Source organism: Cricetulus griseus, chromosome 3 (genome assembly GCF_003668045.3).
Source record: "Cricetulus griseus strain 17A/GY chromosome 3, alternate assembly CriGri-PICRH-1.0, whole genome shotgun sequence".
In the NCBI taxonomy this organism is placed as follows: Eukaryota; Metazoa; Chordata; class Mammalia; order Rodentia; family Cricetidae; genus Cricetulus; species Cricetulus griseus.
The window spans coordinates 90,156,976-90,178,967 of NC_048596.1; the positions used below are offsets into that span (position 1 = coordinate 90,156,976).

At 38.2% G+C, this 21,992-nt stretch overlaps 1 protein-coding gene and 1 pseudogene across 2 annotated transcripts in view; one reads left to right on the forward strand and one right to left on the reverse strand.

Moving 5' to 3' along the window:
• The window catches only part of Sbf2 (SET binding factor 2), a 342,185-nt gene that overhangs the window by 86,148 nt on the left and 234,045 nt on the right, over positions 1 to 21,992 (forward strand). The window lies entirely within an intron of this gene.
• On the reverse strand, positions 92 to 3,376 carry LOC100763182 (annotated as a pseudogene).

The window sequence follows — 21,992 nt, forward strand, 5'->3', positions numbered from 1 at the left end:
ACTAAGAACAATAAAGACGGAATGAGAAGAGAGGGTTCAGTTTACATCTTATAGTTATGTTCTTTTTTAAAAGAAAAATAAACACCTTTATTACATGAGCTACAGATGACAACTTATTTGCTTTTCCAGGCTTTGATCTTCCTCAGATAGAATTCCAGCTCCTTGCTTTCAAGCACGTAGCCCTCTGCTCTACCACACTGACTCAGGCTTGATGCAGTGCAGGCCAGAGGCTGGTCCTTTTGGAACTGCTTCACCAGATAACTGCTATATTGGCATTTGTTTTCCTTTCATCATATTTCTTTTTAATTTTGATAGTGTTTGGTTTACAATCCCTTCTTCCTCAAGAGTAAACTTGGCCTCTTCTTAGCCTAGGGGCAGTACATAGTGGGATTCTACTGCTGTTAGGTGTGCTCTCAGCGAGCATAATGCATTTCTTCACCAGGTGTTGGTGCAGACCAGCTTGTCACTAAATGCATTGTAGACAGCAGCAGTGACCCTTGTTTTTTAAGTGCAACACTCAGAGCCCCAGGAGAAGTTCTCCACATCTAATCTCAGGGCATGATATTTTTTATTGTCTCCTCAAACTCAGACTGTATGTGATTAGGGTCAATCCTAGTGCTGGCAGCAGGATGCTCCAACTCACACTTCTACTTGATGTGGTGTGGAAGGGCTCTCTTGTCCCTAGTTGTCCCAAGAGATGTTTATCACTTGACACTGCCTGAACAGGGAAAGGATAAAGCTTCCTAGTTTAGTTTCTGGAACATAGCCCTCCTCCTTTCTTATAGGAGTTTTTAATCCAGAAATTAGAATATCTGAGAAAAGAGAAAGACTGCATTTTCCAAAGCCAAAGAAAAACAGAGACCTTAGGTTGGTGATGCACGTGGAGTCCCAAAGATAAATAAAAATAGATTAGCAATAGCTAATATTCACTGATTGGCTTTGATATTCCAAGTGTCCTTACTTGTATTACTTCATTTAATTTCTTCTGTAATCTTTTAGAGAAAGCACTGCCTTTTTTCCTATTTCAAAATGGAGTGAACTGAAGTTCAGGTAAACTAATTTATCTAAGGCCTCACAACTAGTATTTAAAGTGTATGTTTTTCTTTCAGTATTTCGAATTGAGAGCAGGACCTCACACTTGCTATGATTTAGCTATATCCCCAAGATCTCTTCACATACACACACACACACACACACACACACACACTCTCACAAACAACAACAACAACAACAACAACAACTACCACCAACCACAAAAAGAGTTTTACTTTGAAAATGTGTCTGACTGGTGTTGAATTCACTCCATAGCCCAGGCAAGCCTTGAATTTATAGTCTCACTTCCTGGTCCTGGGATTGCAGACCTGTGCATTAACTATTTAGAGTTGGGCAGTTTTCTTGATCAAAGGGATTAAGAATTAAGAGAAAAACTAATAACATAAGTACTGTGAAGAACGTGTGCTAAGACTTATTAAAGACTATAATTAAAAATTATAGTAGCATGTTTGAACAGATTTATTCTAAGAATATGAAAAAATTTGTGCACAATTTAAAATTTCTACTTTTCTAGAAATAGAAAAGGAAGTAGAAAAGAGCTAGAACTGTTAATGAGGGAGACTTGTTAGTTCTTAAACACTGTGTAAGAGAAGTACTAAGAGATATTTGACTTGGGAACTTCACAGAAACTTTTAACAATTCACCAACATTTCATACTAAATATTTCAGAAGGTGAAAAATTGAATAACTTTTGAGTAGCACTTACCATGACTACTTGCTTTCCCACTGACCCCTAGAGAGCAGCTTTCATGAGGGCAATGGGCTTGCCTTGCTCACCAGCTCAGTGCTGCATTTTTTGTAGTACTTGAAGTTCTTGGACCATAGTAGGCTTTCATTAAATACTGACTAAGAAATAAATCGAATAATATTTTAACTTGTGTTTTAGAAATATTTATTAATTATATTCTCTATTACTTAACCTATCAAAATTCCTATAGAGCCATTCTAAATGAAATACTTTTAATACTTGTTTTGTGGTTTAGTTTCTGGAAACATTTATGAGATTGAAATAAAATACATTAGATTATAAAAGTGTCATGCTGAAACTATGCTGTTAGAGAACAATCTCACAAAAACAACAATGCTTTGTAACTGTAAGGATAGTTTAGAAGTGGCTGGTGATAGAGTTCAGGCAGTGAGGGTGCTTGACTTGGACATGTGAAGCTCTTGGTCCAAGTTCAGCACTGCCAAATAAAAGCAATAATAATTTAAAAGGAGAAAAACTCTCATTTGTGTTTTATCTTAATAACTTAAAATTTGATTTTTTTTCCTGTGCTTCAGTTTGTTTTCAACATCCTTAGTAGGCTTTTGTTGTAAGAAATAATCTCATAGTCTTTAAAAGACTGTAATTATTATTATTTTTTTTTAAATTTTTGAGACAGGGTTTCTCTGTGTAGTTTTGTAAACCACACTGGCTTTGAACTCACAGAGATCTCCCTGCCTCTGCCTCCTGGGTGCTGGTATTAAAGGAGTATGTGCACCACCACCACCACCACCACCACCACCACTACCACCACCGCTGCCACCACCTGGCTTAAAAACTTACCATTTTTATATCAGATTAAAATAATTTTGCTTTCCTGATTTTACCTTTTCTGTTTTTTCTTTTTACTTTTTTGTTCTGTTTTTTGAGAACTACTCAAAGATGGTTTTGCTAATTGATATATGTTAGAATACAGCTATCTTATCTGTTGGTGAATGGGTGACTTACCCTCAGGTGTATTTTTTATTTTTATTGTTTTATTAGTATAAATCAAGGAAAAGTCAGATGTGTTTTAGAAATTAGGATTTAATCTTAACATATATGGAATGTGATACTTTAGTTCATGGCTATTCTCAGGTTTTGCTTCTTAAAACTAGAAGCTTTATACAATTCAAGATAAGTTTTTGTCATTCAAATTCAAAGTAAGTTTAAGTAAAATTTATAATGGATTCCTTTTAAATAAATAGATTTAGTTTTTGGTCTTTGATAGAAATTCTCATTTCTTTTGAAATATTTTCAATTTTTTGTTTATTTTTTAAAAATTATTTCTTGAATCTTTGAGGGTTTCATATCATATACCCCAATTCTGTTCACATTCTCATTCCTCATATCCCCCCCTCAACCCTATTTCATCCCTCCCCCTATGAAAGAAAGCAAAACAAAGTAAGCAAGTAAGCAAACAGAAGCAAGAACAAAAACTCCCAGTAAACCAAAACAAAACCACACCAGGAACATGAAAGTTTTAGTGTGTCATATAGTATACCCCTTTGCTTGACTGGCAAATGTTAATTGCAATGAATCACTGGTCTGGTTCAAGGCCTCTGGTTTTTGGTACACCATCCTCAATGGATCCTCACCAGAGCTCTTCTGGGGTATCCTGTGGCTGCCTCAAGTCTTGGAGATCTTATGGTATCATTCCACAGGACCAGTTCTCTTTACAAGCTCCAACAGGTCCTAGATGGGGTAGATGCTAGGTGGGTCAACCCAAGGCCCTGTTATAGGCCTGGGTGTTAGCCAGGCAGGTCAGATCAAGCCACTGGGGCCACCAGTCTTGGGTTTAGGGGTAGAGTCAGCTCCTCTACATACATACCTTCAGGGTAGGTTCATCCTTTCTGGTGGTGAGGGGTGGGGGCCCTCTCTCCTGAGTGCAGAGGCCAGTTCTCTTGCTGTGAACAGCGAGAGGCAAGGCCAGCTTTCCCAGGGCAGTGAAGAGCAGGACTGGCCCGATACATCCCTCTCATTTCATCTTGCATAATTCCTAAGGCCTCCTGAGGTGACACTGGCCACAGATATCAACAGAGACCCCCAACTGTGGCTGGACCATAGACCCAGACTTGGCCCTTGGCAGCAGCTTAGGCCCAGATGACATCCTGGCTCTGGGTGGAAGGAATGGGATGGTTCTGGCAGCTGTGTGGTCGCTGGACACCACTAAGTCCTCAGGTTGTGGCTCCAACCCTGGACCTCTATGTGACCATTGGCGTCAATGCAGGACTCTGACTTAAGATCAGACCTCAGCTGTGTTAGGATCATGGACCCCAACATGGTCCTCAGCAGTATTTGGGTCTGGATGTCACCACTGCCCCCAGTGGCAGTATGGCCCTGAGACTCTTGATCTTGGGTGTCTGTGTTGTGCCCAAAGTCTGGACCCCCAAAAGACCATCAGGAGACCTTATCCAATGCAAAAGCAGAGAGTCTTTATTGATTGCCAGGTAGCTTAGGCCCCTCTGTCCATCTGACCTAGCAGTAGAGCAGGAGAGACCTGGAGCAGCTCAGGGGTGGAGGCTTTTAATTGTGGTTGGGGATGAGGAACAGCTGGTGGATTCCAAAACTGCATAGTTTCAGACTTGGGATTGGCTCAAGCATTGGTTGGGGCTATCTGGACTGAGCTGATTGGTGATTTTGGTTCTAGGGAAGTTGCAACATTTTAGTCTCAGCAGAGGGACATCTGGAGCTGTTTGTTTCTGATTGGCCTCTCCCTGTGGGGGGAGGTATTTATTTTTTGTTTGTTTGTTTGTTTGTTTGTTTGTCTGTAACTAAGGCTAAGGTCAGGGGCCATCATGCCCTGCTGACTGGTAGTGGTGGGGCTGCATCCTGCTCAGGTCTTTGTGCTATGGTTGCAATTCTGAGGCCTGGGTCTCTCAGTCTCCATGTCCTTTGATGGTAACAGGAGCAGTGGACATCAGCACAGACCCTGGATGCCATGGGTGTAAGCATTATGGCAGCTTGGATCAGATGGGATGAACAGGGATTCCTGCACTCAAAGAATACTGAGTATTACAGCTCAGATGAAAAGGTATTCTGGCACTCCGGAGCCAAAGAATACCACAGGTCACAGTAAGCATAGCAGCTTACAACCTTGCACCAGGGAAAGGCTTCCCCAGTGTAATAGCTCTGCTTCATTAGGGGAGGATTGCCCTGCTCTGCTAGCTCAGCTTGCTTAGCTCTGCTCTGCTCTGACTCTGCTGAAAAGTGGTTACTTCTCTCCTCCACTTGAGGCAAGAATCCAGGAGAGTGGCTGCCCTCTGCCAAGATGGCAGAGGACAGCTGGGCAGCTGGACAGCCACAAGCTGAACAGGCACAGGGTTTATAGGGCTTCTTAGGGGCAGAGTTTTTCCAGGGAGATTTCCAGGGTGGGGATTGGTCAGATTTTCAATCTCTGAATTCAGACTAACTAGATCTCCTGCTCAGGGATGTTAGTTTTCTGCACAGGTTTAGGGTCAGATTTGGCTCTGGTTTCAGGGCCAAAGTGTGTTTCTTTCACTGGTCCTTTTTACCCTTTTGGCTCTAATTTTTAGGATCAGGGTGCATTTCTTTCACTGGCTCTGATTCCAGGGACAAAGTGTGTTTCTTTGGCACTGGTTTCAGGGTCAGATGCATCTCTTTGGTTCTGGTTGCAGGGCCAAAGTATGTTTTTTTGGCTCTGTTCAGGGTGTGTTTCTTTGACTGGCCCTTTTCCCCTACATTGGGGCCATGGGCTCTGACATGGACCTCAGCTGCAGCTCAAGCCCAGATATCAACCAATCATTAAGTAGCAATGCAGGCCACTCAAATATGGATGCATCCTGGTCCTCAAACACCAACCTGGACTCAGGTGGCTGGTTTGACCCTGGGCTCCTTCATGGAGCTCAGTGGCAACCAGAGCCATGTATGTCAATCTGGACACTGGCCACTACAGGGTCACCGACCCAGACATGGTCCTTGGTAGCAGCCTGGGCCCATATCTGTTTGGCCCCTGCTGTGCCATGGCTCCCTGATTCCACCGCAGCCACAGGCTCCTGCCCAGATCCCAGGCCTCTGTATGGGTCCTCGTGGCAGCCTGTGCCAGAGTTCAACACAGACCCCAGCTGCAGCTGGGCCACAGACCTAGACATAGATAGTCCCAGGCAGCAGCTCAGCCTGGTGAATATCTTTTTTCCAAGTGGTATCTTTGGGCACTCAGATCAGAATGGCTCTGATAGCAACATGGCCTCTGGACACCAACAAGGCCACAAGATTCATGTGGTCTTTGGTGGCACAGTGGGAACGTGGGTATCAGTATAGACCTCAGCTACGGTAGGACCATGGGTCCAGGCACAGTCCTTAGCAGCAACCTCGGCCTGGCTGTCACCATGTCCCTAGAACATGATTTCTTGCTTTTTGTTCTACAGTAATTGTAGTAACTGATTTCCAGCATCTATGCCCATCAGGAAATTATCCTCACTCTTTAAATTAAACAGTGATTACTTCTAAAATACCTCCTACCTAGGAAAGTTTTTTCTTTTAGTTTATAATTTGAATCATTTGAGTAACCATAAAGTATTACTGTGAAATCATTTAAATTCATTTTATTTTATTTTTCAAGACATGGTTTCTCTGTGTAGCATTGGAGCCTATCCTGGCACTCGCTCTGGAGACCAGGCTGGCCTCAAACTCACAGAGCTCTGCCTGCCTCTGCCTCCCGAGTGCTGGGATTAAAGGCATGTGCCACCAACGCCCGGCTTCATTTAAATTCATTTTAGATTAGCGTTAAAATGGACTGTTAAATTTAAAATAATCATTTTAATGCTAGGATAAAATAAATTCCTTATTAAGTAATTGAAAAAAGTTGCACAAAATTAAAGTAAGTCTCATGTGCTTGTGCAGATGTATTTAGTAATTTGCCTTAGTAATTTGCAGTGGTGCATGAGTTGCCATTCTTAGTGGATTAGGCAATTATTTAAAATAAGAATTAAGATTATATCTATCTGTTCATAAGTCTTATAACTAAATTGTATTTGTGCATTACTTCTGCATAAAAATAACATCCATTTTTTTGACTTGACTTTTGTTAAATATTTAATAGGATCTGTTAAATATTTGAAGGATATCTAATGTAAGGGGCAAATGAATTGTAAGCACCGAAGGCGTGGAGAGATCAGTGGCTAAGAGAACTTGTTGTTCTTTCAGAAGACCCAGATTGGATTCCCAGCAGCCATATGGCATCTCACAACACTCTTGAAATTCCAGTTTCAGGGGATTTGATGCCCTCCCCTGACTTCAGGCACACGGATATACATGCAGGCAAAACACCATACACAATAAAGTAACACATACCTACATACAACACACACATATACATGCAGGCAAAACACTCATATACATAAAGTAATACAACCATCCATACATATATACACACATACATACCTTCCCAAAGACCACTTTTGTTTAAGTTCTTAATATGCTGGATATTGGTTTTTTAGATACTAAGTTTTAAATTTTAGGACTTGTACCATTTGGCATTTTAAAGTATTATAAAACTTGGAGATAAGAAATTAGATTTTCTTAATTTCATTGTGATCATTATATTACCATTGTAGATTCATTTTCTTTGTATATAAAAATTTACCTTGGATCTTGAAGTCATGGCATTTAATTAAAACTGAAGGTATATTTTTTCCTTTTTAATTTCTATATAATGTGAAAGTGTTATTTAAAACAGTTTCGGTTGTGATTATTATGGCTACTGAACATGGAAATGATGATTGTAAGTGTGAAGTCAATGAAGCTGGTGTTCACTGATAATGTAGAATAGTAAGTAGTTCTTTAGTGTCTGGTGAGTGATGCCTTAGAGTAGTGGAATACTGAAGATCTGTAGGATTTCCTCTTTGCTATCCAGTGTACTTTTAAGTAGAGAAATGTTTTATTTGCCCTCATATTTATAAAATGCATCTGGAAGAATAAATTCACATCTGGTTTATGGATTTCCTCCATGGAGATGTTCCAAATTCAGTGTCAAGATTAGAGCTTGTACTCATAGGGTTTGCAGAATCTTGTGTGGAATTTGAAATATTTTGTTTGGAAGTAGTTGGGGGAAACAATTGATTCAGATGTTTTTGTTGAGTTCTAATTTTAGATGTATTTCTCCCTCATTAAAAACCATTTGTGTTGCATAGTATAATCAAGGTGCATTTATAGTATAATCAAGGTACATATAAACACTTTACATTTAACAAGCTGTTATAGATGATCATTTCAACCTTGTTTTATGACAGATGTATAAATTAAATTGTTAAAGTTACCAGGATATGATCATTGTTAATCATAACTATTATTAAAGATTTACTTCTCATTCATAGTATTGATTATTCTGTCATACTTCTTGACACCATTTCAAAGCAGCAATAGTCACTTTTTAATTGTTGTGTTCCTAATGTCTTTCCAAGTGAAATATATTATTTGAATTCTCAGAATATAATGATTGAACAGAGTGTTTTACTCTCTTACAAAGGCTGACAAACATCTTTGTGCCTGAATGGAATCAGTCCCTGGAGTACCATAAAGTAGAAGCATTTATGGGCTCAATCCAAGAAGCATGCAAACTAAAAATAATATTGTCAAACTTTTATGAATTATTTGTCTTATGCATTGAGATCGCCAAATCAAATTGCTAGTTATGGGAGTTAAATTTGATACACTGGAACAAATGGGTGTTGCTTAGTAAATCTTTATTAAAGATGCTTGATCTTTTTCAAAGATTGTGTTTTGGTCCTTTTATGTGATATATTTTCCATGGAATAACACCATAAAGTTTATTAATAGATAAAGTTTATTTGCTTTACTATGTTTAACTTTAAACTTTTAGTGGGATGGGAAACATGCATTTTGTATATGTGTTTAATTTAGTAGTTTCTAAACAATACAACAGGAATTTTTGTGTTTGAGCAGATTTTCCAGTATACTATTAAATAAGAATCTGAGAAGAGGCAGTCCTGTGAGAGTTCATATTTCTTTCCCCTTTCATTTTTCTTCTCTCATAGAAATTGTGAGGTAAATTTTTATCTTGGTTAATGAGAATGAAAATGGATACACTGTATTATTTGGTCATATGTATGTTAGTTTTACAGGCTGATTTGATATACCCTTTTAAAAGATTCCTATTTGCTTTTGCAACCTTCCTGGATGTTCTCTTGCTTTTTGGTTTTGCTTAGCCAACGTCCCTAGTCTACAAACATTACTTGACAGTTAGCACAGGGAGTTGTGTGAGTTGGTGCTCATGTGGTTCACTGACTGTACAAGCCTTCACCAGTGATCCATGTGGGGCTCTTGGGAAACAAGCATTAAACTCTCTGAAATCATTGCTTTCATATTTGGGGTAGCCACTATCACTCTGCCAACTATTGAACTTAAAACTCAAATTGTTCTCTTCTTCCTCAGTTCTATCTTTTTTTTTTGGGGGGGGAGGGGTCTTGCTATGTAGCCCAGGCCTCTCATTTCAATGTCTGGAGTGCTGGGGTCATAGCTGCCTCAGTTTCCACTAGTTATAAAACTCTAGTTTTGCTTTTTTTGTGTGTGTGTGTTGTTTTGAGTTTAAAATGCTAAGGATTAGTACCACTCATGATTGCATTTGAAATTCCAATATTATAAATGATGGTTTTCTCATTGCAAAGTGTTAGGATAAAGCGTGAGGGGGACCTTGGCAGATTCCATGGCTGGTGAGGATGACTGAGGTGGGAGACAAACATGCCCGGCAGACAGAACTTAAGGGAAATGGTGCGGGGAAGGAAAGAGAAAAGTGGTAAAGAGACACAGAGACAGAGAGAGGACAGAAGAGAAAAGGGAAACAGGGAAAGTCCTGTCTGCTCCAGGGGAACAGCAGGAAAGTGGGGGAGCATAAGTGGGGTGGGAGTCTTTCTTTTAAAGGGGTTCCTTGCACCTGCGTGCAGACATGGAACCCTTGGCTGAACAGGGTACTGTGTGAGTACAGTCTGCCAGGCGATGGACAGGCCAGCATAATGTCTGAGTCCTTATATAAAGTGTACACTTTAGTAACATTTTTGGGGGGAGTGGTGAGAGTGGTTTGTTTTGTTTTGGTTGTGAGACAGGGTTTCTCTATGCAGCCCTGGCTGCCCTGTTACTCACTATGTAGACCAGGCTGGACTCCAACTCACAGAGATCCACCTGCTTCTGCTTCACAAGAGCTAGGATTAAAGCACCCAACTCACTTTAATAACTTTTAATGTATGTTTATACTCATGAAACTGTCACTACAATCAAGATAACAGACCAAAGTTTTCTCATGCCTCTTTGCAATCATTTCTTCTAATCATTCCCTGTCTCTGACAACCACCAATTTGTTTTCTGTTTCTGGGATTACATAAATTTAATGATGTTCTTCAAAAGACTACCCATAATCTACACATGGACCATATTTGGAAGAGAAAGTATCCAAATGTCATTAAGTATCTAACGGCAGATTATCTTTGATAAGCATGTGTTTTAGCCACTGTTCTATTGCTGTGAAGAGACACCATGACCAAGGCAGCTCTTATAAAAGAAAGCATTTAATTGAGGGTTTGCTTACAATTTCAGAGTAGTTCATTATCACAATAGGGAACATGATGGCAGGCAGGGTGATTAAGAAGTAGCTGGGAGTTCTACATCCTGGTCCACAGGCAGCAGGCAGAGGAGCGGGGAGACCCACTAGGCTTGGCATGGGCTTTTGAAACCTCAAAGCCCATCCCTAGTGGCACACCTCTTCCAACAAGAACTCGCCTAATCCAACTATGCCACACTCCTAATCCTTCCAAGCAGTTCATCTGGGGACTAAGCATGCAGATGTATGAACCTTTGGGGGCCATTCTCATTCAAACCACCAGCATGAGACCTAAATACAGTTAAAAATGTCTTTTGAAGAGAAGAGATAATGTGATTGAGGGATTAAAGTGATCCATCACAAGCCAGGGAATCCCAAGAATTGTTCACACCTACCAGAATGTAGGTGAGCAGCAAAGTTTCCAGAATGAACCATGTATGTTAGCAACCAGATTTTGGACTTTGGGCCATTAGAACAATAACAGAATAAATTTCTGTTGTGGTAAATCTTTTAATTTGTGTAATTCATTACCGTAGTGCTGTGAGCTAATACAAGATTAGTTGGTAGCCAGGTGTTGTAGTACACACCTTTAATTCCAGCACCCAGGATGCATAAAATGGATCTCTGAATTCTAGGTTAGCCTGGTCTACAGAGTGAGTTCCAGGCCAGCCAGGACTATAGAGTAAAACTTGTCTAAAAACTTTTTGATATTTGGGCCAGTGGGATAGCTCAGTGAGTGAAGGTGTCTGCTGCCAAGCCTGATAGAGCCTTGAGAGACCCACATGGTAGAAGGAGAGAACTAACTTCTACAAGTTGTTCTCTGACCTACACATATGAATATGGCACGTGAGCCTACGCATACAGTCCAAGTAAATAAGCAGATAAATAAACAAATAAGTTTGATGAAAAAAATTGAAGGCTAAGAGATGGCTAAACAGTTAAGAGCACTGGCTGCTCTTCCAGAGAACTCAAGTTCCATTCCCTGTTCCCACATTGTGGCTTTCAGGTGTTTGTAACTCCAGATCCAGGAAACAAGTGCCATTTTTTTGTCTTCCTTGGGTGCCAAGCACATATGTGATGCACAAACATACACAAAGGTATTCATGTATACATATAAAATAAAAATAAATCTAAAAAAAATTAAAGGCTAATGAAAGATGGCTCAGTGAGCAAATTTGCTTGCTATACAACTTTGATGACTTGAGTGTGATCCTTGGAAGTCATATAAAGTGGAAAGAGAAAACCAGCTCCACAGAGCTGTCCTCTGATCTCCAAACATGTGCTTTTAGCATGTGTCTGACTCCCTCATAATGTACTTACACAGACACACAATAATAATTATTTTTGAAGGCTAATACACTTAAATCAATTATGAGTTTGTATTTTGGGCATGTAGTCTATAAGGATTAATTTGTGATATTAGTAACCAAAAGAATTGGGGCAAAAGTCTAAAAGAATAGAGTCTTTGTATATTATTGAAGTTAAGCTTGTATGAATTAAAATTAGAATATAAATGTTATTATAATGTCCCCTGTAACTAGTTTAAGAAAAAAAAAAACTACTGGTAAAGAAAAGAACTGTATAAAAGTAACTATTGCTGAGTCTGTAGAGATGGCTCAGTGGTTAGAATGTTTGCTATGTGTCTTTGTTAAGTTTTCTATTGCCGTGTCAAGACACCATGACCGTGGAAACTCTTTTTTGTTTGTTTCCAAGATAGGGTTTCTCTGTGTAGGCTTGGCTGTTGTGGAACTAGCTCTATAGACCAGGCTGGCCTCATACTCAGAGAACTGCCTGCCTCTGCCTCCCTACTGCTGGAATTAAAGATGTGGGCCCAAGCTGACCACAGGTAACTCTTAATAAAGGAAAACATTTTATTGTGGCTGGTTTACACTTCAGAGGTTTAGTCTATTACCATCATGGTTGGAAGCACGGTAGCATGTAGATGTCGTGCTGAAAAGGTAGCTGAGAGTTCTACATCATTTTTTTGTTTGTTTGGTTTTTTTCTAGATAGGGTTTCTCTAAAGTTTTGGAGCCTATCGTGAGACTTCCCTGTAGACCAGGCTGGCCTCAAACTCACAGAGATTTACCTGCCTCTGCCTCTCGAAGAATAAAGGCATGCAACAACACTGCCTGGGCGAGTTCTACACCTTGATCTGCAGGCAATAGGAAGTGAATTGTGTGTCACTAGGCCTTGCTTGAGCATTTGAGACTTGAAAGCCTACCCCCTGGTGACATACTTACTCCAACAAAGACACATGAATAGTGCCACTTCCCAAGTTTTGAAGCACATGAGTCTAGACTATGGGGCGGGGGGGGGGGGGGAGGGGGAGGGGAAGCAATACCTTTTCAAACCACCACACTGTGCAAACAACATGATCAGAATTTGGATATCCTGACTCCATGTAAGTGCCAGTAGATATGATAGTCTACCTGTAATTCTGCTTAGCAGGTAGAGGTAGGAATCCGTGGCAAGTTGGCTAGTGAGATGACCCCATCTCTGGGTTTAGTTGTGAAACTCTGCCTTGAAAGAACAAGGAAAAAGAGCAGTGAGGACAATGTTCATCATCAAGCTTGGACCTATATACCACACATTCAAAGGAAGACTGGAGAGGGGAGTGTTGTACAATGAAGATAATAGTACACCTTACTAAATACTTCTTGAAGAATAATGAGGGTTGGATATACTGGAATTTGGGCAAATTAATAAAATTCTGTAATTGTTGAATTCTTCATCAAAATTCATGAGAATTTTTCTACTGTTTTATGGGTTTAGGGATATCTTACTTAATTGTGGGTTCTGCTTAAATAAACTTGTAGTTGGCTAGAATGTAATACTATTCTACTGAATGGTTTTAACTGTTCAGAGTAAGATTGTGTCAGTATGTCAGTTCCTTTAAGATGAGTAGTTTATAAAAGGTATTTATTTTCTTACTGGGTGGTGATGTTGCACACCTTTAATCCCAGCACTCGGTGCCAGAGGCAGGTAGATCTCTGTGACTTTGAGGTCAGTCTGGTCTACAGAGAAAGTTCCAGAACAGCCAGGGCAACACAGAGACAACCTGTCTTGAAAAACCAAAATTAAAATAAGAAAAAAATTAAAAAAATATTTTCTCACAAACCAGAAGTCTGGAAAATTCTGTCAAGACACTAACAAGTTAGTTGTCTCTTGAGTACATCAGTTTAGTTTCCAAGACAGAACTTGTTACAGTGTCTTTCAGAGGGGACACAAGCTATGTCCTCACATGGTGGAAGGGGCCAAAGGGTAAACTTGCTCTCTAGCCCTTTTATAGAGTTTTCTAATCCCCTTCATGATTGAACCCTTCCATACAGACTTAGGCACCCTTAAAGGCTTCACTTGCTAGTGTCATTACACTGGTGATTAAACTTTAGCACATAAATTTTGGGGGAGCTTTAGACCATCACAGTTAGAATAGTGGGATCTGGAGAGAGCAGAAGTGACCAAATACTGCAAATGTGCTTGTCTGTTTCTTCCATCTTCCCCAAGGCATCTTTATAATAAATACCCAGTTTTTCCCAGTTTTAGGTAATGCTGGGATTACCTAAAATCATGTCAGAATTTGTTTGGTTCTTTATAAAACAGTTTTCTTAGTTGTATGGGATGGCTCAGCTGATGTAAGTGCTTGCACTGCAGACCTGATAACCTGAGTTTGATATGTGGATCTCTTGGTATTAGGGGAAATAGCTGGCTTTCAAAGATGTCCTCTGATCTCCACATGGGCTTGCCCAGGCTCTGCCCTTGGTCATAATAATAATTATTATTACAAAGATAATAACATTTTTAGGAAGTTTAAAATAATTGCTAGGTGATTCAGAAGCTCAGCCTTCCTGGGGATGATGCACTGTCAAGCTGTTTTTCCAAGAGAACAGGAAGGCAGAACTTTTCATGACTTGCCTTGTGTATGCTGCTGCGGAACTTTGTTCTCAGCCTTGAACAGTTCTTTAACTGTGCAACCTTTTTCTGAGTATCAGAGGCTTGTGAGAAATAATGTAATAATAGTACTTTGAAATGCCTTGTAGGATACATAGCTAGTGTTAGATTTAAATAACTGACTCTTGATTAAGTAATGGCTATAGCTAAGAGCATTTTGCTATTTCATTGTTTTTTTGTTTTTTTTTGTTTTTTTTGTTTTTTTTTTAATCAGAACCTTGACTTTTAAGGCCAATCTAGTTCAACAACTGAAGATAGAAAACATTTTTATTTTCTTTATATACTATATCACATGTCAAAAATGGAAAATTTATACTCACCTGAAGTTTTTATTAAGATATAGTTTTAATTTTAAACCTTTGATGATATGTAAGACATGGTGATAAATTATCTGGTATTTAGAAAAATGTAAATTTTCTGGATTTTTTAAAAAAAATTAGAATTCATTTAAAATACTTAAAATATATGGGGAGTTTATCTCTATTGTTGAATCAGTGTGGCATAGTTCATAACTCCTGGTTCAGTTTACTTTTGAAATAGTTCACTATTTAAAGTAATTTAAGCAGTGGTAGCTTAAAGATTAAAGGTCTTAAGATTAAAGGCCACCGTGCTGGCTGTTTATTAAACTTTTTTTATTCACATGCATTTCCATCCCATTCATTTCCTAACCCTTTGTATCTACCCTCTGCCCTTGAAAGCAGCCATGGCCACATATACAGACACTATTCCCAAAACAAACACAAGAAAGTCATCAATTATGCCATTTTAATTTTTAAGGAATATTCAATAGTACTTTCAGGTAAATTATGGACCTAACATTTACAGAACATTTTGTTCAAACACAAAAGAATATACCTTCTTAGCAGCTCATGGAACTTTCTCCAAAATTGACCACATATCGGATACCAAGTCCTGTGTGACCACCACTGATCAAAACTGGGTATCACCAACAATAGAAATCTTACAAAGTCATGAAAACTGAACAATTCACTACCTGACACTGCTTGGGTGACCAAGGAACCTGAGATTAGATAGCTCAGGGACTTATGGTAAAACCAAATACTATTGTCCTAAATAACAAAAGCAAAAAACCAAACATAGCAATAAAATGACTGTTAAAACATTCTGCTACAGAATCTTGCTCAGCCATCATCAGAGAAGCTTCCTGCTGCAGCAAATGGGAACAAATACAGAGACTTACAACCAGACATTGTGCAGAGAGTGAGAGACCTTGGCCACTCACCCTGAATGGAATGTTTCTATCAAATCCCTCCCCACAGGGCTCAGGGCACCCCTTGGAAAACCCAGAGAGGATGGAGAACACCAAGAAAACAAGACCTTCTAAATCAGCCTGATAGGTACACATATGAACTCACAGAGACTGAGGTAGCATGCACAGGGCCTGCACAGGTCTGCATCAGATGGGATCCTAGAGCTGAAGGGAGAAGTGAACACATCTCTACATCTCTAACCCGGAAGCTATCTCCAATTGATAGCCCCTTGCAAGTGAATATTTAGTTTCCTATAGATGAATCCAGGATTGTATTTTGTCAAGTCTCTTCTGCATTGAAGAAGATGATCATGTGCTTTTTTTCATCTTTCAGTTTGTTTTAATAATGGATTGCATTTAACAATTTAGTGATTATATCACTCCTTAATTGTGCTGATGATTTTACAAAAATCATTTTGAAATGCCATTTCTTTTTTGTTGTGTCAGAATTGCAGTCAGTGCTCCTGTTCATAGATTCTAGATCCAATAATTCAAGAGGAGAAAAGTTGCATTTGGTTTAGCATATCTGCCTAATTCCCAGGGTTTAGGTAAGAGGGTATTGCCTTTTGCCTACTTTATTATACTAATTTTAACAGTTTGGGGTGCTTTGTCTTTGTCTTTCTTTTTTTCTTTCTTCCTTTTTAAATAGGTCACACTGTGTCACCATGGCTAGCCTACAACTTACTGTATAGAACAGGCTATCCTCAAGCCTTTAGCTAGCCTCCTACCTCCTTTTCTCTGAGTGCTAGGATTACAGTTGTGTGCCACCATGCCTGGCTTCAGTTATGATAGTTTCATTTTTAAATAATATTGTGCATTCCCCTGTTGGTAAGTGGCTTGGGTCCATTGACTTCCCTTTCACTATGTCTATGTGTAATTTAATTCATATATATGCAACATAACATTTACTATTTTAAGTGTATAATTATGTGGCAGTAAGTGAGTAAATGGAATTGGAGACTACCTTGTTTTATTTTCTTTTTTATCAGTTATGTATTAAATCTTGGTTTCTCTGGGTTCTGATGTCTGGCCTGAGACACGCCTATATTGTGGCAGTCTCTGTGAACAACTAATTTTGATGTTGCTGTTTCAGTGAAAGTTTCTTCCTTATATGTTTTAGTTTTAATAATATGATATTAAAAAGTGTCTTTTTCCAGGCTCTTTTTCAAATGTTGTTACCTCTGAAGTTCTAAAGAAACACCCATTTGCTATCATCCAGATACATTCAGAATGAGCTTTTGGAGTAGAACATTTTGTTCTGTTTGTTCTAATTTTTTTTTCAAGGGAAGAAGACAAATAGCTTAACTAGATAGCCATCTCTGGTTGTTGCTTCTAACAATAATATTTAGCAGGCAGCAAGTATTCTGCAAATGCCTTTCTCAGAAGGGCTGCATTAAGTAAACAAGCAGTAAACATTCTGGTGACTGACAGATGATAGCTTTTTAAAGTTATCGGATTGCCCAAATCAAGCTAAAACATTGTTTCTGTTTTGGTAAATAAAACCCTTCTTGTTTAGACAGGTCTTATCAAAAACAGTGTTAACATTTCATACCAAACATTGTTATGAAGCTCATGAGAGCTAAAACTAACAAATTTGAACTGCTCGAATCATATTTCATTAGTTCTCTTTAGCTGTATGTTTTGAGTCATTTCCAAATCACAGGTTCTACAGTGTCCTGTATTTCAAAGTGACATCTGTTGTGCAGTGTTCTAACCAGTCAGCATTTACAGCAAAGCTTAGTTAATTTTTACACTGAAATCTCATCTGTGACTTGAATTGTACTTGGAGACTTATTTTATTTGGTCCTTGGTGTGTGAAGGATAATTTGATGCAGGTGTTTTCTGAGGTTTATGTGAGTCAATTCTTTATCAGGTACCAAGGAAGAGAACCAATTCTAAGAGAAGTAGCCATTTATTATCCCTTGTCTATGTCTATAGAATAGAAAGCTACTGTTTATATATTTTTAAGTCCACATGGTTTTTGAATTATTTTTATGTCTAAGTTAATAACCATGTGTCATTGAAGTCATCAGAAAATACCAGACAGTGAAGTGAAGGGGAAAGGCTTCATCTGTCTTACTTTTTTTTCAGTTCTCGAGACTGAGGGTGGCATATGGTAGTTTTTCAATAGACTAATTGGATCAGTTGCTTTTAGCATGAGGGTCACCATCATTTATATTTCCAACATACACACACACACACACACACACACACACTCTGAATCATCCTTTGAAAAAAATGGTTCCTTTGTTCCCTCTACTATTCAACTGGTTGTGACTCAGGCTCCAAGTTTGGTAGGTTCCATTTGTCAACCCTCTCCTGATCCTTTATGTAATATCAATAACAGTGAAAATGATACTGACTGTTTGTAAACTTGAATACCACTGCTGTGATTAGCTAGCTGTATAGCATGTTTACTATTTCAGCACTAGTCACTATGCTAATCATTTACATGCATATTATTTAATACTGATTATGAAATGAGAGATATTTTGTATTGAAGAAAAATTGAGGTTCAGAGAAATTAGGAAATTTTACTCAAATAATATTCTAAATTAGGGGTCAAATCATGACCTACTTCTTATCTGTTTGGTGGCAAAAGTCATGAGATAATCATATTTAGGCTTCTTTATGAACGTTTCTTAATACATCTGGTAAATTGCCATAATGTTTACAGTACGTAAGGAAGTTTCATTCTGTTAAGAGACTAGATTGATAATTCAGTGGCACAGCACTTGCTCAGCCTGTGTGGTATCCTAGGTTCAATCCTCCATTTAAAACAAAACACAAAAAAGCAAACAACCTGCATGTCAAAAAAGGAGTCACTGTTCTGTGTTTTGATGTTTTAGCCTATGTTCTTTTTATAACTTAAAATAATTTGAAATTCATTTTATTATTTTAGTTTATGTGCACGTGTGTTTTGCCTTGATCGGTCTGTGCACTATGTGTGTTTCGGGTGTCTGAGGAAGATGTCAAAGCCCTTGGGACTGGAGTTATAGACCATTGTGGGCCACACCATATGGGAGCTGGGAATTGAACCCAGTTCCTGTATAAAAGCAGAAAGTGCTCTTACCGTTTGAGCCATCTCCTCAGCCCCTATTTTTTCAATGTTCTTAATGAAAACAATAACAAAAATTTATTTTGTGACAAGATATGGAACACCTTCAGTAGACAAGGCTAATTTTGAGTTTGTAATCTTCATGTCTCAAAATCATTCTATATAATTCAATTCAATATCATCCATAAGTATTTCTGTATGCATTACTGTATGTGTGACTTGTGGGGGAAAGGGGAGAGAAGATCTCACTATGTAGCTTAGGCTTTTCTGGCCTTGAAGTTATGATCCTTCTGTCTGTACCTCCTGAGTGCTTAGATTACATGTGTATACTACTACACCCCAGCATCAGTATGTATTTCTGAAACCCAAAGAACTTAAAAAAAAAAACAAGAAAGAAAGAAAGAAAGAAAGAAAGGAAGAAGGGAAAAAAAATAACCACATTGTCATTATCATACCTAACAGGTAAGAGATCATTAATTTTACCAAACATTTAACCTTCACATATCTGTTTGTATATGTCTGTGAATATTACTCTGTTACTGTCTTTCCATGGTGGTTTTATCTGAATTATCATCTAAACAATGACAATATGTGCATTTGGAAGATACATATTTTAACTCTTCTCCTCCTCTTGTTTTTTTTTTTTTTTTTTTTTTTGGTTTTTCGAGACAGGGTTTCTCTGTGTAGCTTTGGAGCCTATCCTGGCACTCGCTCTGGAGACCAGGCTGGCCTCGAACTCATAAAGATCCACCTGCCTCTGCCTTCCGAGTGCTGGGATTAAAGGTGTGCACCAACACTCAGCTCTTTTTTGTTTTTCTGTGTAGCCCTGGCTGTCGTGGAATTTGCTCTGTAGACCAGGATGGCCTGGAATTCAAAGCTCTTCCTGCCTCTCCTGAGGGCTTTAAATATTTCTTAATCTATAGTTTTTCTCTTTCTCTGATTTTTTTCTTGTAAGTCATTTGCTAAAGTATTCTTCCTTAATTTTTATTTAATATGAAATTTAATACTGTCATTTAAAAGTAAAAATATTTAAAATAATTTTTCTTTTTTTTAAGATTTTATTTATTATGTATACAACATTCTGCTTCCATGTATATCTGCACACCAGAAGAGGGCACCAGATCTCATAACAGATGGTTGTGAGCCACCATGTGGTTGCTGGGAATTGAACTCAGGACCTCTGGAAGAGCAGTCAATGCTCTTAACCTCTGAGCCATCTCTCCAGCCCCTTTAATTTTTCTTAATGAGAAATATAGGTTTAATATGTATTAAACCTACTTTATTTTTCTCAAGATGAGCACTTGTTATGGGAGGCAGGCACTCTTGTAAACAGCAACTGAATAAAGACTTGTTAATGACTTTGTATTATGTTGTGGTCACAGTTGCTTAGAACTTTTTTGATTTCTTAAGTGGTTCTAGAGATGGAACCTAGTGCCTTGCACACACTGGGACAATGCTCTGCCACAAACTGCTATATATGTAGCTCTTAGACCATATCATGTATAATCCTTGTGAAGGAGTTAATTGACAATATTATACTGATTTTTTGTTTGTTTGTTTGAGAACATTGTAATGGAATTATGAGTGGAAAAGCCCCAAGTAATAGCATGCTTTCTATTTGTTATCCAGGAAATGAGTAAAATTCCAGTGTTTGTAGTTTACCAGAAAGGAAGAAGTATTAACATGGGGTGCACCTTATTTCCTCTATTTAAGCAAGAAAAATTTAAATTTGCTCAAAACCCAAGGAATTTATATGACTACTGTTAATTTTGAATTTCTATTAAAAGTTCGTTTCTGAGACATTATGTTTCTGACTCTTTAAAAGAGTAGGGGGAGGGGAGGGAGAGGTAGAAGGGGTTGACATGTGAAGCAGCCTTGTTTCTAATCTGAACTAATAAAAAAAGTCTCTTGGGGGAAAAAAAAGATATGAATGTCAGGAATGCAATGGGGATAGCTGATATCACCAAGAAGTGTGAAGGATAAGAAAACAAATTGCAGGGCAGAGGCCTGAGCAACATGTAAACCCCAAAAGTAAATGAGCTGGCATAGAGGGGGGAAGCAAACCTGGTGACGGTAGTATCTTTTGAAGAGTAAACTTTAGAAAACAAAGGTTTTAAAGGAGATATTATTCAGAATATGTATTTTGCAGAGTTGAACTATAGCAATGGCTGAAAAGTACTTTTTAGCAACATTATTGAGAACTTTGTATTAAATGGAGAGTTTGGAGAATGATCAAAAAAAGAGTGCATTTCAAGGAATGAGATTTGTTGGTCCTAAAAGACTGTAAAATGTCAACTTTTTGTTTGTTTGTTTGTTTGTTTTTCCGAGACAGGGTTTCTCTGTAGCTTTAGAGGCTGTCCTGGAACTTGCTTTTGTAGACCAGGCTGGTCTCGAACTCACTGAGATCTGCCTGCCTCTGCCTCCCGAGTGCTGGGATTAAAGGCGTGCTCCACCACCGCCCGGCTCAAATGTCAACTTTTTAGAATCCTAATTTTTCTCTTAAAATATGCAAAGTCTTGATGTTATGATTCTTTGTTTCATTGAAGTTATTTATAAAATTTTGTTCTGAGTGACTAAAGCTTTAATAAGTTTCTGTCTTACAGAGTTTGTGTAAGTTATGTGAAATAAATTCATGTTAAAAACCAAAACTAATTCATTGTACCCACTACTCAGGAGGCAGAGGCAAGCAGATCTCTGTGAGTTCAAGATTAGCCTGGTCTACAGAGTAAGTTTTAGGACAGCCAGGATACACAGAGAAACCCTGTCTCAAGAAAAAAAAAAAAAAAAAAAAAAACCAACAACAACAACAAAAAAATTAGAAAACCAAAACTGAGTATTTTATGTGGTGAAACATTGACAAGTTATGACCTTAACTAGTAGATAAGTATCATTATATTATTTGAACCTGAATAATTTAATAATAGTTAATAAATTATATATTCCATACGTTTTTCTGTAAGTGCAACTAGCAATATTCACTGGGAAGTTCATAAGACTATTAATAGCAAGTCTCCTCTTTTTTGTATGTTTATTTGCTTTGACATTTCTTTCATTTTTAGTGGTATTCCTAACTGTCAGTTAACTATAGTCCAGGAATTTCTGATATAAAATGCTATTCTGCTTTCCAAAATCTCATTAACATTTTAAACCTGTTATCATCTCCTTTTCCATATATTTTCTATTTAATATTGAATTGTAGTTTTGGTTTATGTGTAGGAAGTCTTTAAGGTAAATCAGATTTCATTTGCCATTCTTAATTAGAAGTCATTAGTAACGTTTCTTTACTCATTTTGGACTTCAGATTTATAGTTAATTTGTAGTTTTATGTCTTGTTTCAAAGCTTGAATC